This window comes from Drosophila hydei, unplaced genomic scaffold, assembly GCF_003285905.1.
Source record: "Drosophila hydei strain 15085-1641.00,03,60 unplaced genomic scaffold, DhydRS2 tig00008138-arrow-arrow-pilon, whole genome shotgun sequence".
Taxonomy (NCBI): domain Eukaryota; kingdom Metazoa; phylum Arthropoda; class Insecta; order Diptera; family Drosophilidae; genus Drosophila; species Drosophila hydei.
In genome coordinates this window covers 43,361-55,437 of record NW_022045846.1, presented here as the reverse complement: position 1 = coordinate 55,437, position 12,077 = coordinate 43,361, and the positions used below count along the sequence as shown (strand labels likewise).

The 12,077-nt window shown below is 37.3% G+C and overlaps 28 non-coding genes across 28 annotated transcripts; all 28 read left to right on the top strand.

The window, feature by feature from the left end:
* The first annotated feature begins 95 nt into the window (after positions 1-95).
* On the top strand, positions 96-214 carry LOC115483600. The gene has a single exon (XR_003944478.1). It is a non-coding gene; the product is annotated as a 5S ribosomal RNA (ribosomal RNA).
* Positions 215-533: 319 nt separating this feature from the next.
* LOC115483599 lies at positions 534-652 on the top strand. The gene has a single exon (XR_003944477.1). It is a non-coding gene; the product is annotated as a 5S ribosomal RNA (ribosomal RNA).
* Positions 653-957: 305 nt separating this feature from the next.
* Positions 958-1,076, top strand: LOC115483597. Its single transcript, XR_003944475.1, has one exon. It is a non-coding gene; the product is annotated as a 5S ribosomal RNA (ribosomal RNA).
* Positions 1,077-1,395: 319 nt separating this feature from the next.
* LOC115483596 lies at positions 1,396-1,514 on the top strand. Its single transcript, XR_003944474.1, has one exon. It is a non-coding gene; the product is annotated as a 5S ribosomal RNA (ribosomal RNA).
* A 319-nt stretch (positions 1,515-1,833) lies between these two features.
* Positions 1,834-1,952, top strand: LOC115483595. The gene has a single exon (XR_003944473.1). It is a non-coding gene; the product is annotated as a 5S ribosomal RNA (ribosomal RNA).
* A 321-nt stretch (positions 1,953-2,273) lies between these two features.
* Positions 2,274-2,392, top strand: LOC115483594. The gene has a single exon (XR_003944472.1). It is a non-coding gene; the product is annotated as a 5S ribosomal RNA (ribosomal RNA).
* Positions 2,393-2,697: 305 nt separating this feature from the next.
* On the top strand, positions 2,698-2,816 carry LOC115483593. Its single transcript, XR_003944471.1, has one exon. It is a non-coding gene; the product is annotated as a 5S ribosomal RNA (ribosomal RNA).
* Positions 2,817-3,134: 318 nt separating this feature from the next.
* Positions 3,135-3,253, top strand: LOC115483592. The gene has a single exon (XR_003944470.1). It is a non-coding gene; the product is annotated as a 5S ribosomal RNA (ribosomal RNA).
* A 319-nt stretch (positions 3,254-3,572) lies between these two features.
* LOC115483591 lies at positions 3,573-3,691 on the top strand. The gene has a single exon (XR_003944469.1). It is a non-coding gene; the product is annotated as a 5S ribosomal RNA (ribosomal RNA).
* A 307-nt stretch (positions 3,692-3,998) lies between these two features.
* LOC115483590 lies at positions 3,999-4,117 on the top strand. Its single transcript, XR_003944468.1, has one exon. It is a non-coding gene; the product is annotated as a 5S ribosomal RNA (ribosomal RNA).
* A 319-nt stretch (positions 4,118-4,436) lies between these two features.
* Positions 4,437-4,555, top strand: LOC115483589. Its single transcript, XR_003944467.1, has one exon. It is a non-coding gene; the product is annotated as a 5S ribosomal RNA (ribosomal RNA).
* Positions 4,556-4,861: 306 nt separating this feature from the next.
* LOC115483588 lies at positions 4,862-4,980 on the top strand. Its single transcript, XR_003944466.1, has one exon. It is a non-coding gene; the product is annotated as a 5S ribosomal RNA (ribosomal RNA).
* Positions 4,981-5,299: 319 nt separating this feature from the next.
* On the top strand, positions 5,300-5,418 carry LOC115483586. The gene has a single exon (XR_003944464.1). It is a non-coding gene; the product is annotated as a 5S ribosomal RNA (ribosomal RNA).
* A 319-nt stretch (positions 5,419-5,737) lies between these two features.
* On the top strand, positions 5,738-5,856 carry LOC115483585. Its single transcript, XR_003944463.1, has one exon. It is a non-coding gene; the product is annotated as a 5S ribosomal RNA (ribosomal RNA).
* Positions 5,857-6,162: 306 nt separating this feature from the next.
* LOC115483584 lies at positions 6,163-6,281 on the top strand. The gene has a single exon (XR_003944462.1). It is a non-coding gene; the product is annotated as a 5S ribosomal RNA (ribosomal RNA).
* Positions 6,282-6,588: 307 nt separating this feature from the next.
* LOC115483583 lies at positions 6,589-6,707 on the top strand. The gene has a single exon (XR_003944461.1). It is a non-coding gene; the product is annotated as a 5S ribosomal RNA (ribosomal RNA).
* Positions 6,708-7,026: 319 nt separating this feature from the next.
* LOC115483582 lies at positions 7,027-7,145 on the top strand. Its single transcript, XR_003944460.1, has one exon. It is a non-coding gene; the product is annotated as a 5S ribosomal RNA (ribosomal RNA).
* A 318-nt stretch (positions 7,146-7,463) lies between these two features.
* LOC115483581 lies at positions 7,464-7,582 on the top strand. Its single transcript, XR_003944459.1, has one exon. It is a non-coding gene; the product is annotated as a 5S ribosomal RNA (ribosomal RNA).
* Positions 7,583-7,889: 307 nt separating this feature from the next.
* LOC115483580 lies at positions 7,890-8,008 on the top strand. The gene has a single exon (XR_003944458.1). It is a non-coding gene; the product is annotated as a 5S ribosomal RNA (ribosomal RNA).
* Positions 8,009-8,327: 319 nt separating this feature from the next.
* On the top strand, positions 8,328-8,446 carry LOC115483579. Its single transcript, XR_003944457.1, has one exon. It is a non-coding gene; the product is annotated as a 5S ribosomal RNA (ribosomal RNA).
* Positions 8,447-8,765: 319 nt separating this feature from the next.
* LOC115483578 lies at positions 8,766-8,884 on the top strand. The gene has a single exon (XR_003944456.1). It is a non-coding gene; the product is annotated as a 5S ribosomal RNA (ribosomal RNA).
* Positions 8,885-9,190: 306 nt separating this feature from the next.
* LOC115483577 lies at positions 9,191-9,309 on the top strand. Its single transcript, XR_003944455.1, has one exon. It is a non-coding gene; the product is annotated as a 5S ribosomal RNA (ribosomal RNA).
* A 319-nt stretch (positions 9,310-9,628) lies between these two features.
* Positions 9,629-9,747, top strand: LOC115483575. Its single transcript, XR_003944453.1, has one exon. It is a non-coding gene; the product is annotated as a 5S ribosomal RNA (ribosomal RNA).
* A 306-nt stretch (positions 9,748-10,053) lies between these two features.
* On the top strand, positions 10,054-10,172 carry LOC115483574. Its single transcript, XR_003944452.1, has one exon. It is a non-coding gene; the product is annotated as a 5S ribosomal RNA (ribosomal RNA).
* A 319-nt stretch (positions 10,173-10,491) lies between these two features.
* On the top strand, positions 10,492-10,610 carry LOC115483573. The gene has a single exon (XR_003944451.1). It is a non-coding gene; the product is annotated as a 5S ribosomal RNA (ribosomal RNA).
* A 306-nt stretch (positions 10,611-10,916) lies between these two features.
* LOC115483572 lies at positions 10,917-11,035 on the top strand. The gene has a single exon (XR_003944450.1). It is a non-coding gene; the product is annotated as a 5S ribosomal RNA (ribosomal RNA).
* Positions 11,036-11,354: 319 nt separating this feature from the next.
* LOC115483571 lies at positions 11,355-11,473 on the top strand. Its single transcript, XR_003944449.1, has one exon. It is a non-coding gene; the product is annotated as a 5S ribosomal RNA (ribosomal RNA).
* Positions 11,474-11,780: 307 nt separating this feature from the next.
* On the top strand, positions 11,781-11,899 carry LOC115483570. The gene has a single exon (XR_003944448.1). It is a non-coding gene; the product is annotated as a 5S ribosomal RNA (ribosomal RNA).
* The last annotated feature ends 178 nt before the right edge of the window (positions 11,900-12,077 follow it).

The following is a 12,077-nucleotide window of genomic DNA, read 5'->3' as shown; positions in this document are numbered from 1 at the left end:
AAGCGCAAATCACACTTACGTTAAACACACTAAAATTCAGCACTCATTGTTTCTAAACTGCAGCTATATGTTTGTTCTCTAGCCACTTCACTTTCGCCAACGACCATACCACGCTGAGTACATCGGTTCTCGTCCGATCACCGAAATTAAGCAGCGTCGGGCGCGGTTAGTACTTAGATGGGGGACCGCTTGGGAACACCGCGTGTTGTTGGCATCGTCCAATACTTTTTTCTCATTTTTAATTTTTTTTTTTGCTTTTTTAAATTTTATAAATTTCAAATTTTATAAAATGTTATATTTTACATTTAAAATCTCAGTTTATATTCCAATTGCTAATTTTTCACTATTTGCCATCACAAAATTTACGCTGGCATGTATGCTAGCAGAGACATTTATTCTGTTTTGTGGCCAATGAGGTCCAAGCATGCCGCATATCAAAAGCGCAAATCACACTTACGTCAAACACACTAAAATTCAGCACTCATTGTTTCTAAACTGCAGCTATATGTTTGTTCTCTAGCCAGTCGACTTTCGCCAACGACCATACCACGCTGAGTACATCGGTTCTCGTCCGATCACCGAAATTAAGCAGCGTCGGGCGCGGTTAGTACTTAGATGGGGGACCGCTTGGGAACACCGCGTGTTGTTGGCATCGTCCAATACTTTTTTTCTCATTTTTAATTTTTTTTTTGCTTTTTTAAATTTAATAAATTTCAAATTTTATAAAATGTTATATTTTACATTTAAAATCTCAGTTTATATTCCAATTGCTAATTTTTCACTATTTGCCATCACAAAATTTACGCTGGCATGTATGCTAGCAGAGACATTTATTCTGTTTTGTGGCCAATGAGGTCCAAGCAAAGGCAAATCAAACTTACGTTAAACACACTAAAATTCAGCACTCATTGTTTCTAAACTGCAGCTATATGTTTGTTCTCTAGCCACTTCACTTTCGCCAACGACCATACCACGCTGAGTACATCGGTTCTCGTCCGATCACCGAAATTAAGCAGCGTCGGGCGCGGTTAGTACTTAGATGGGGGACCGCTTGGGAACACCGCGTGTTGTTGGCATCGTCCAATACTTTTTTCTCATTTTTAATTTTTTTTTTTGCTTTTTTAAATTTTATAAATTTCAAATTTTATAAAATGTTATATTTTACATTTAAAATCTCAGTTTATATTCCAATTGCTAATTTTTCACTATTTGCCATCACAAAATTTACGCTGGCATGTATGCTAGCAGAGACATTTATTCTGTTTTGTGGCCAATGAGGTCCAAGCATGCCGCATATCAAAAGCGCAAATCACACTTACGTTAAACACACTAAAATTCAGCACTCATTGTTTCTAAACTGCAGCTATATGTTTGTTCTCTAGCCACTCCACTTTCGCCAACGACCATACCACGCTGAGTACATCGGTTCTCGTCCGATCACCGAAATTAAGCAGCGTCGGGCGCGGTTAGTACTTAGATGGGGGACCGCTTGGGAACACCGCGTGTTGTTGGCATCGTCCAATACTTTTTTTCTCATTTTTAATTTTTTTTTTGCTTTTTTAAATTTTATAAATTTCAAATTGTATAAAATGTTATATTTTACATTTAAAATCTCAGTTTATATTCCAATTGCTAATTTTTCACTATTTGCCATCACAAAATTTACGCTGGCATGTATGCTAGCAGAGACATTTATTCTGTTTTGTGGCCAATGAGGTCCAAGCATGCCGCATATCAAAAGCGCAAATCACACTTACGTTAAACACACTAAAATTCAGCACTCATTGTTTCTAAACTGCAGCTATATGTTTGTTCTCTAGCCACTTCACTTTCGCCAACGACCATACCACGCTGAGTACATCGGTTCTCGTCCGATCACCGAAATTAAGCAGCGTCGGGCGCGGTTAGTACTTAGATGGGGGACCGCTTGGGAACACCGCGTGTTGTTGGCATCGTCCAATACTTTTTTTCTCATTTTTAATTTTTTTTTTTGCTTTTTTAAATTTTATAAATTTCAAATTTTATAAAATGTTATATTTTACATTTAAAATCTCAGTTTATATTCCAATTGCTAATTTTTCACTATTTGCCATCACAAAATTTACGCTGGCATGTATGCTAGCAGAGACATTTATTCTGTTTTGTGGCCAATGAGGTCCAAGCATGCCGCATATCAAAAGCGCAAATCACACTTACGTCAAACACACTAAAATTCAGCACTCATTGTTTCTAAACTGCAGCTATATGTTTGTTCTCTAGCCACGTCGACTTTCGCCAACGACCATACCACGCTGAGTACATCGGTTCTCGTCCGATCACCGAAATTAAGCAGCGTCGGGCGCGGTTAGTACTTAGATGGGGGACCGCTTGGGAACACCGCGTGTTGTTGGCATCGTCCAATACTTTTTTTCTCATTTTTAATTTTTTTTTTGCTTTTTTAAATTTATAAATTTCAAATTTTATAAAATGTTATATTTTACATTTAAAATCTCAGTTTATATTCCAATTGCTAATTTTTCACTATTTGCCATCACAAAATTTACGCTGGCATGTATGCTAGCAGAGACATTTATTCTGTTTTGTGGCCAATGAGGTCCAAGCAAAGCGCAAATCACACTTACGTTAAACACACTAAAATTCAGCACTCATTGTTTCTAAACTGCAGCTATATGTTTGTTCTCTAGCCACTTCACTTTCGCCAACGACCATACCACGCTGAGTACATCGGTTCTCGTCCGATCACCGAAATTAAGCAGCGTCGGGCGCGGTTAGTACTTAGATGGGGGACCGCTTGGGAACACCGCGTGTTGTTGGCATCGTCCAATACTTTTTTCTCATTTTTAATTTTTTTTTTGCTTTTTTAAATTTTATAAATTTCAAATTTTATAAAATGTTATATTTTACATTTAAAATCTCAGTTTATATTCCAATTGCTAATTTTTCACTATTTGCCATCACAAAATTTACGCTGGCATGTATGCTAGCAGAGACATTTATTCTGTTTTGTGGCCAATGAGGTCCAAGCATGCCGCATATCAAAAGCGCAAATCACACTTACGTTAAACACACTAAAATTCAGCACTCATTGTTTCTAAACTGCAGCTATATGTTTGTTCTCTAGCCACTCCACTTTCGCCAACGACCATACCACGCTGAGTACATCGGTTCTCGTCCGATCACCGAAATTAAGCAGCGTCGGGCGCGGTTAGTACTTAGATGGGGGACCGCTTGGGAACACCGCGTGTTGTTGGCATCGTCCAATACTTTTTTTCTCATTTTTAATTTTTTTTTTGCTTTTTTAAATTTTATAAATTTCAAATTGTATAAAATGTTATATTTTACATTTAAAATCTCAGTTTATATTCCAATTGCTAATTTTTCACTATTTGCCATCACAAAATTTACGCTGGCATGTATGCTAGCAGAGACATTTATTCTGTTTTGTGGCCAATGAGGTCCAAGCATGCCGCATATCAAAAGCGCAAATCACACTTACGTTAAACACACTAAAATTCAGCACTCATTGTTTCTAAACTGCAGCTATATGTTTGTTCTCTAGCCACTCCACTTTCGCCAACGACCATACCACGCTGAGTACATCGGTTCTCGTCCGATCACCGAAATTAAGCAGCGTCGGGCGCGGTTAGTACTTAGATGGGGGACCGCTTGGGAACACCGCGTGTTGTTGGCATCGTCCAATACTTTTTTTCTCATTTTTAATTTTTTTTTTTGCTTTTTTAAATTTTATAAATTTCAAATTTTATAAAATGTTATATTTTACATTTAAAATCTCAGTTTATATTCCAATTGCTAATTTTTCACTATTTGCCATCACAAAATTTACGCTGGCATGTATGCTAGCAGAGACATTTATTCTGTTTTGTGGCCAATGAGGTCCAAGCAAAGCGCAAATAACACTTACGTTAAACACACTAAAATTCAGCACTCATTGTTTCTAAACTGCAGCTATATGTTTGTTCTCTAGCCACTCCACTTTCGCCAACGACCATACCACGCTGAGTACATCGGTTCTCGTCCGATCACCGAAATTAAGCAGCGTCGGGCGCGGTTAGTACTTAGATGGGGGACCGCTTGGGAACACCGCGTGTTGTTGGCATCGTCCAATACTTTTTTTCTCATTTTTAATTTTTTTTTTGCTTTTTTAAATTTTATAAATTTCAAATTGTATAAAATGTTATATTTTACATTTAAAATCTCAGTTTATATTCCAATTGCTAATTTTTCACTATTTGCCATCACAAAATTTACGCTGGCATGTATGCTAGCAGAGACATTTATTCTGTTTTGTGGCCAATGAGGTCCAAGCATTCCGCATATCAAAAGCGCAAATCACACTTACGTTAAACACACTAAAATTCAGCACTCATTGTTTCTAAACTGCAGCTATATGTTTGTTCTCTAGCCACTTCACTTTCGCCAACGACCATACCACGCTGAGTACATCGGTTCTCGTCCGATCACCGAAATTAAGCAGCGTCGGGCGCGGTTAGTACTTAGATGGGGGACCGCTTGGGAACACCGCGTGTTGTTGGCATCGTCCAATACTTTTTTCTCATTTTTAATTTTTTTTTTTGCTTTTTTAAATTTTATAAATTTCAAATTTTATAAAATGTTATATTTTACATTTAAAATCTCAGTTTATATTCCAATTGCTAATTTTTCACTATTTGCCATCACAAAATTTACGCTGGCATGTATGCTAGCAGAGACATTTATTCTGTTTTGTGGCCAATGAGGTCCAAGCAAAGCGCAAATAACACTTACGTTAAACACACTAAAATTCAGCACTCATTGTTTCTAAACTGCAGCTATATGTTTGTTCTCTAGCCACTCCACTTTCGCCAACGACCATACCACGCTGAGTACATCGGTTCTCGTCCGATCACCGAAATTAAGCAGCGTCGGGCGCGGTTAGTACTTAGATGGGGGACCGCTTGGGAACACCGCGTGTTGTTGGCATCGTCCAATACTTTTTTTCTCATTTTTAATTTTTTTTTTGCTTTTTTAAATTTTATAAATTTCAAATTGTATAAAATGTTATATTTTACATTTAAAATCTCAGTTTATATTCCAATTGCTAATTTTTCACTATTTGCCATCACAAAATTTACGCTGGCATGTATGCTAGCAGAGACATTTATTCTGTTTTGTGGCCAATGAGGTCCAAGCATGCCGCATATCAAAAGCGCAAATCACACTTACGTTAAACACACTAAAATTCAGCACTCATTGTTTCTAAACTGCAGCTATATGTTTGTTCTCTAGCCACTCCACTTTCGCCAACGACCATACCACGCTGAGTACATCGGTTCTCGTCCGATCACCGAAATTAAGCAGCGTCGGGCGCGGTTAGTACTTAGATGGGGGACCGCTTGGGAACACCGCGTGTTGTTGGCATCGTCCAATACTTTTTTTCTCATTTTTAATTTTTTTTTTGCTTTTTTAAATTTTATAAATTTCAAATTTTATAAAATGTTATATTTTACATTTAAAATCTCAGTTTATATTCCAATTGCTAATTTTTCACTATTTGCCATCACAAAATTTACGCTGGCATGTATGCTAGCAGAGACATTTATTCTGTTTTGTGGCCAATGAGGTCCAAGCATGCCGCATATCAAAAGCGCAAATCACACTTACGTTAAACACACTAAAATTCAGCACTCATTGTTTCTAAACTGCAGCTATATGTTTGTTCTCTAGCCACTCCACTTTCGCCAACGACCATACCACGCTGAGTACATCGGTTCTCGTCCGATCACCGAAATTAAGCAGCGTCGGGCGCGGTTAGTACTTAGATGGGGGACCGCTTGGGAACACCGCGTGTTGTTGGCATCGTCCAATACTTTTTTTCTCATTTTTAATTTTTTTTTTGCTTTTTTAAATTTTATAAATTTCAAATTGTATAAAATGTTATATTTTACATTTAAAATCTCAGTTTATATTCCAATTGCTAATTTTTCACTATTTGCCATCACAAAATTTACGCTGGCATGTATGCTAGCAGAGACATTTATTCTGTTTTGTGGCCAATGAGGTCCAAGCAAAGCGCAAATAACACTTACGTTAAACACACTAAAATTCAGCACTCATTGTTTCTAAACTGCAGCTATATGTTTGTTCTCTAGCCACTCCACTTTCGCCAACGACCATACCACGCTGAGTACATCGGTTCTCGTCCGATCACCGAAATTAAGCAGCGTCGGGCGCGGTTAGTACTTAGATGGGGGACCGCTTGGGAACACCGCGTGTTGTTGGCATCGTCCAATACTTTTTTTCTCATTTTTAATTTTTTTTTTTGCTTTTTTAAATTTTATAAATTTCAAATTTTATAAAATGTTATATTTTACATTTAAAATCTCAGTTTATATTCCAATTGCTAATTTTTCACTATTTGCCATCACAAAATTTACGCTGGCATGTATGCTAGCAGAGACATTTATTCTGTTTTGTGGCCAATGAGGTCCAAGCAAAGCGCAAATAACACTTACGTTAAACACACTAAAATTCAGCACTCATTGTTTCTAAACTGCAGCTATATGTTTGTTCTCTAGCCACTCCACTTTCGCCAACGACCATACCACGCTGAGTACATCGGTTCTCGTCCGATCACCGAAATTAAGCAGCGTCGGGCGCGGTTAGTACTTAGATGGGGGACCGCTTGGGAACACCGCGTGTTGTTGGCATCGTCCAATACTTTTTTTCTCATTTTTAATTTTTTTTTTGCTTTTTTAAATTTTATAAATTTCAAATTGTATAAAATGTTATATTTTACATTTAAAATCTCAGTTTATATTCCAATTGCTAATTTTTCACTATTTGCCATCACAAAATTTACGCTGGCATGTATGCTAGCAGAGACATTTATTCTGTTTTGTGGCCAATGAGGTCCAAGCATGCCGCATATCAAAAGCGCAAATCACACTTACGTTAAACACACTAAAATTCAGCACTCATTGTTTCTAAACTGCAGCTATATGTTTGTTCTCTAGCCACTCCACTTTCGCCAACGACCATACCACGCTGAGTACATCGGTTCTCGTCCGATCACCGAAATTAAGCAGCGTCGGGCGCGGTTAGTACTTAGATGGGGGACCGCTTGGGAACACCGCGTGTTGTTGGCATCGTCCAATACTTTTTTTCTCATTTTTAATTTTTTTTTTGCTTTTTTAAATTTTATAAATTTCAAATTGTATAAAATGTTATATTTTACATTTAAAATCTCAGTTTATATTCCAATTGCTAATTTTTCACTATTTGCCATCACAAAATTTACGCTGGCATGTATGCTAGCAGAGACATTTATTCTGTTTTGTGGCCAATGAGGTCCAAGCATGCCGCATATCAAAGCGCAAATCACACTTACGTTAAACACACTAAAATTCAGCACTCATTGTTTCTAAACTGCAGCTATATGTTTGTTCTCTAGCCACTCCACTTTCGCCAACGACCATACCACGCTGAGTACATCGGTTCTCGTCCGATCACCGAAATTAAGCAGCGTCGGGCGCGGTTAGTACTTAGATGGGGGACCGCTTGGGAACACCGCGTGTTGTTGGCATCGTCCAATACTTTTTTTCTCATTTTTAATTTTTTTTTTTGCTTTTTTAAATTTTATAAATTTCAAATTGTATAAAATGTTATATTTTACATTTAAAATCTCAGTTTATATTCCAATTGCTAATTTTTCACTATTTGCCATCACAAAATTTACGCTGGCATGTATGCTAGCAGAGACATTTATTCTGTTTTGTGGCCAATGAGGTCCAAGCAAAGCGCAAATAACACTTACGTTAAACACACTAAAATTCAGCACTCATTGTTTCTAAACTGCAGCTATATGTTTGTTCTCTAGCCACTCCACTTTCGCCAACGACCATACCACGCTGAGTACATCGGTTCTCGTCCGATCACCGAAATTAAGCAGCGTCGGGCGCGGTTAGTACTTAGATGGGGGACCGCTTGGGAACACCGCGTGTTGTTGGCATCGTCCAATACTTTTTTTCTCATTTTTAATTTTTTTTTTGCTTTTTTAAATTTTATAAATTTCAAATTTTATAAAATGTTATATTTTACATTTAAAATCTCAGTTTATATTCCAATTGCTAATTTTTCACTATTTGCCATCACAAAATTTACGCTGGCATGTATGCTAGCAGAGACATTTATTCTGTTTTGTGGCCAATGAGGTCCAAGCATGCCGCATATCAAAAGCGCAAATCACACTTACGTTAAACACACTAAAATTCAGCACTCATTGTTTCTAAACTGCAGCTATATGTTTGTTCTCTAGCCACTCCACTTTCGCCAACGACCATACCACGCTGAGTACATCGGTTCTCGTCCGATCACCGAAATTAAGCAGCGTCGGGCGCGGTTAGTACTTAGATGGGGGACCGCTTGGGAACACCGCGTGTTGTTGGCATCGTCCAATACTTTTTTTCTCATTTTTAATTTTTTTTTTGCTTTTTTAAATTTTATAAATTTCAAATTGTATAAAATGTTATATTTTACATTTAAAATCTCAGTTTATATTCCAATTGCTAATTTTTCACTATTTGCCATCACAAAATTTACGCTGGCATGTATGCTAGCAGAGACATTTATTCTGTTTTGTGGCCAATGAGGTCCAAGCATGCCGCATATCAAAAGCGCAAATCACACTTACGTTAAACACACTAAAATTCAGCACTCATTGTTTCTAAACTGCAGCTATATGTTTGTTCTCTAGCCACTCCACTTTCGCCAACGACCATACCACGCTGAGTACATCGGTTCTCGTCCGATCACCGAAATTAAGCAGCGTCGGGCGCGGTTAGTACTTAGATGGGGGACCGCTTGGGAACACCGCGTGTTGTTGGCATCGTCCAATACTTTTTTTCTCATTTTTAATTTTTTTTTTGCTTTTTTAAATTTTATAAATTTCAAATTGTATAAAATGTTATATTTTACATTTAAAATCTCAGTTTATATTCCAATTGCTAATTTTTCACTATTTGCCATCACAAAATTTACGCTGGCATGTATGCTAGCAGAGACATTTATTCTGTTTTGTGGCCAATGAGGTCCAAGCAAAGCGCAAATAACACTTACGTTAAACACACTAAAATTCAGCACTCATTGTTTCTAAACTGCAGCTATATGTTTGTTCTCTAGCCACTCCACTTTCGCCAACGACCATACCACGCTGAGTACATCGGTTCTCGTCCGATCACCGAAATTAAGCAGCGTCGGGCGCGGTTAGTACTTAGATGGGGGACCGCTTGGGAACACCGCGTGTTGTTGGCATCGTCCAATACTTTTTTTCTCATTTTTAATTTTTTTTTTGCTTTTTTAAATTTTATAAATTTCAAATTGTATAAAATGTTATATTTTACATTTAAAATCTCAGTTTATATTCCAATTGCTAATTTTTCACTATTTGCCATCACAAAATTTACGCTGGCATGTATGCTAGCAGAGACATTTATTCTGTTTTGTGGCCAATGAGGTCCAAGCATGCCGCATATCAAAAGCGCAAATCACACTTACGTTAAACACACTAAAATTCAGCACTCATTGTTTCTAAACTGCAGCTATATGTTTGTTCTCTAGCCACTCCACTTTCGCCAACGACCATACCACGCTGAGTACATCGGTTCTCGTCCGATCACCGAAATTAAGCAGCGTCGGGCGCGGTTAGTACTTAGATGGGGGACCGCTTGGGAACACCGCGTGTTGTTGGCATCGTCCAATACTTTTTTCTCATTTTTAATTTTTTTTTTTGCTTTTTTAAATTTTATAAATTTCAAATTTTATAAAATGTTATATTTTACATTTAAAATCTCAGTTTATATTCCAATTGCTAATTTTTCACTATTTGCCATCACAAAATTTACGCTGGCATGTATGCTAGCAGAGACATTTATTCTGTTTTGTGGCCAATGAGGTCCAAGCAAAGCGCAAATAACACTTACGTTAAACACACTAAAATTCAGCACTCATTGTTTCTAAACTGCAGCTATATGTTTGTTCTCTAGCCACTCCACTTTCGCCAACGACCATACCACGCTGAGTACATCGGTTCTCGTCCGATCACCGAAATTAAGCAGCGTCGGGCGCGGTTAGTACTTAGATGGGGGACCGCTTGGGAACACCGCGTGTTGTTGGCATCGTCCAATACTTTTTTTCTCATTTTTAATTTTTTTTTTGCTTTTTTAAATTTTATAAATTTCAAATTGTATAAAATGTTATATTTTACATTTAAAATCTCAGTTTATATTCCAATTGCTAATTTTTCACTATTTGCCATCACAAAATTTACGCTGGCATGTATGCTAGCAGAGACATTTATTCTGTTTTGTGGCCAATGAGGTCCAAGCATGCCGCATATCAAAAGCGCAAATCACACTTACGTTAAACACACTAAAATTCAGCACTCATTGTTTCTAAACTGCAGCTATATGTTTGTTCTCTAGCCACTCCACTTTCGCCAACGACCATACCACGCTGAGTACATCGGTTCTCGTCCGATCACCGAAATTAAGCAGCGTCGGGCGCGGTTAGTACTTAGATGGGGGACCGCTTGGGAACACCGCGTGTTGTTGGCATCGTCCAATACTTTTTTTCTCATTTTTAATTTTTTTTTTGCTTTTTTAAATTTTATAAATTTCAAATTGTATAAAATGTTATATTTTACATTTAAAATCTCAGTTTATATTCCAATTGCTAATTTTTCACTATTTGCCATCACAAAATTTACGCTGGCATGTATGCTAGCAGAGACATTTATTCTGTTTTGTGGCCAATGAGGTCCAAGCAAAGCGCAAATAACACTTACGTTAAACACACTAAAATTCAGCACTCATTGTTTCTAAACTGCAGCTATATGTTTGTTCTCTAGCCACTCCACTTTCGCCAACGACCATACCACGCTGAGTACATCGGTTCTCGTCCGATCACCGAAATTAAGCAGCGTCGGGCGCGGTTAGTACTTAGATGGGGGACCGCTTGGGAACACCGCGTGTTGTTGGCATCGTCCAATACTTTTTTTCTCATTTTTAATTTTTTTTTTGCTTTTTTAAATTTTATAAATTTCAAATTGTATAAAATGTTATATTTTACATTTAAAATCTCAGTTTATATTCCAATTGCTAATTTTTCACTATTTGCCATCACAAAATTTACGCTGGCATGTATGCTAGCAGAGACATTTATTCTGTTTTGTGGCCAATGAGGTCCAAGCATGCCGCATATCAAAAGCGCAAATCACACTTACGTTAAACACACTAAAATTCAGCACTCATTGTTTCTAAACTGCAGCTATATGTTTGTTCTCTAGCCACTCCACTTTCGCCAACGACCATACCACGCTGAGTACATCGGTTCTCGTCCGATCACCGAAATTAAGCAGCGTCGGGCGCGGTTAGTACTTAGATGGGGGACCGCTTGGGAACACCGCGTGTTGTTGGCATCGTCCAATACTTTTTTTCTCATTTTTAATTTTTTTTTTTGCTTTTTTAAATTTTATAAATTTCAAATTTTATAAAATGTTATATTTTACATTTAAAATCTCAGTTTATATTCCAATTGCTAATTTTTCACTATTTGCCATCACAAAATTTACGCTGGCATGTATGCTAGCAGAGACATTTATTCTGTTTTGTGGCCAATGAGGTCCAAGCAAAGCGCAAATAACACTTACGTTAAACACACTAAAATTCAGCACTCATTGTTTCTAAACTGCAGCTATATGTTTGTTCTCTAGCCACTCCACTTTCGCCAACGACCATACCACGCTGAGTACATCGGTTCTCGTCCGATCACCGAAATTAAGCAGCGTCGGGCGCGGTTAGTACTTAGATGGGGGACCGCTTGGGAACACCGCGTGTTGTTGGCATCGTCCAATACTTTTTTTCTCATTTTTAATTTTTTTTTTTGCTTTTTTAAATTTTATAAATTTCAAATTGTATAAAATGTTATATTTTACATTTAAAATCTCAGTTTATATTCCAATTGCTAATTTTTCACTATTTGCCATCACAAAATTTACGCTGGCATGTATGCTAGCAGAGACA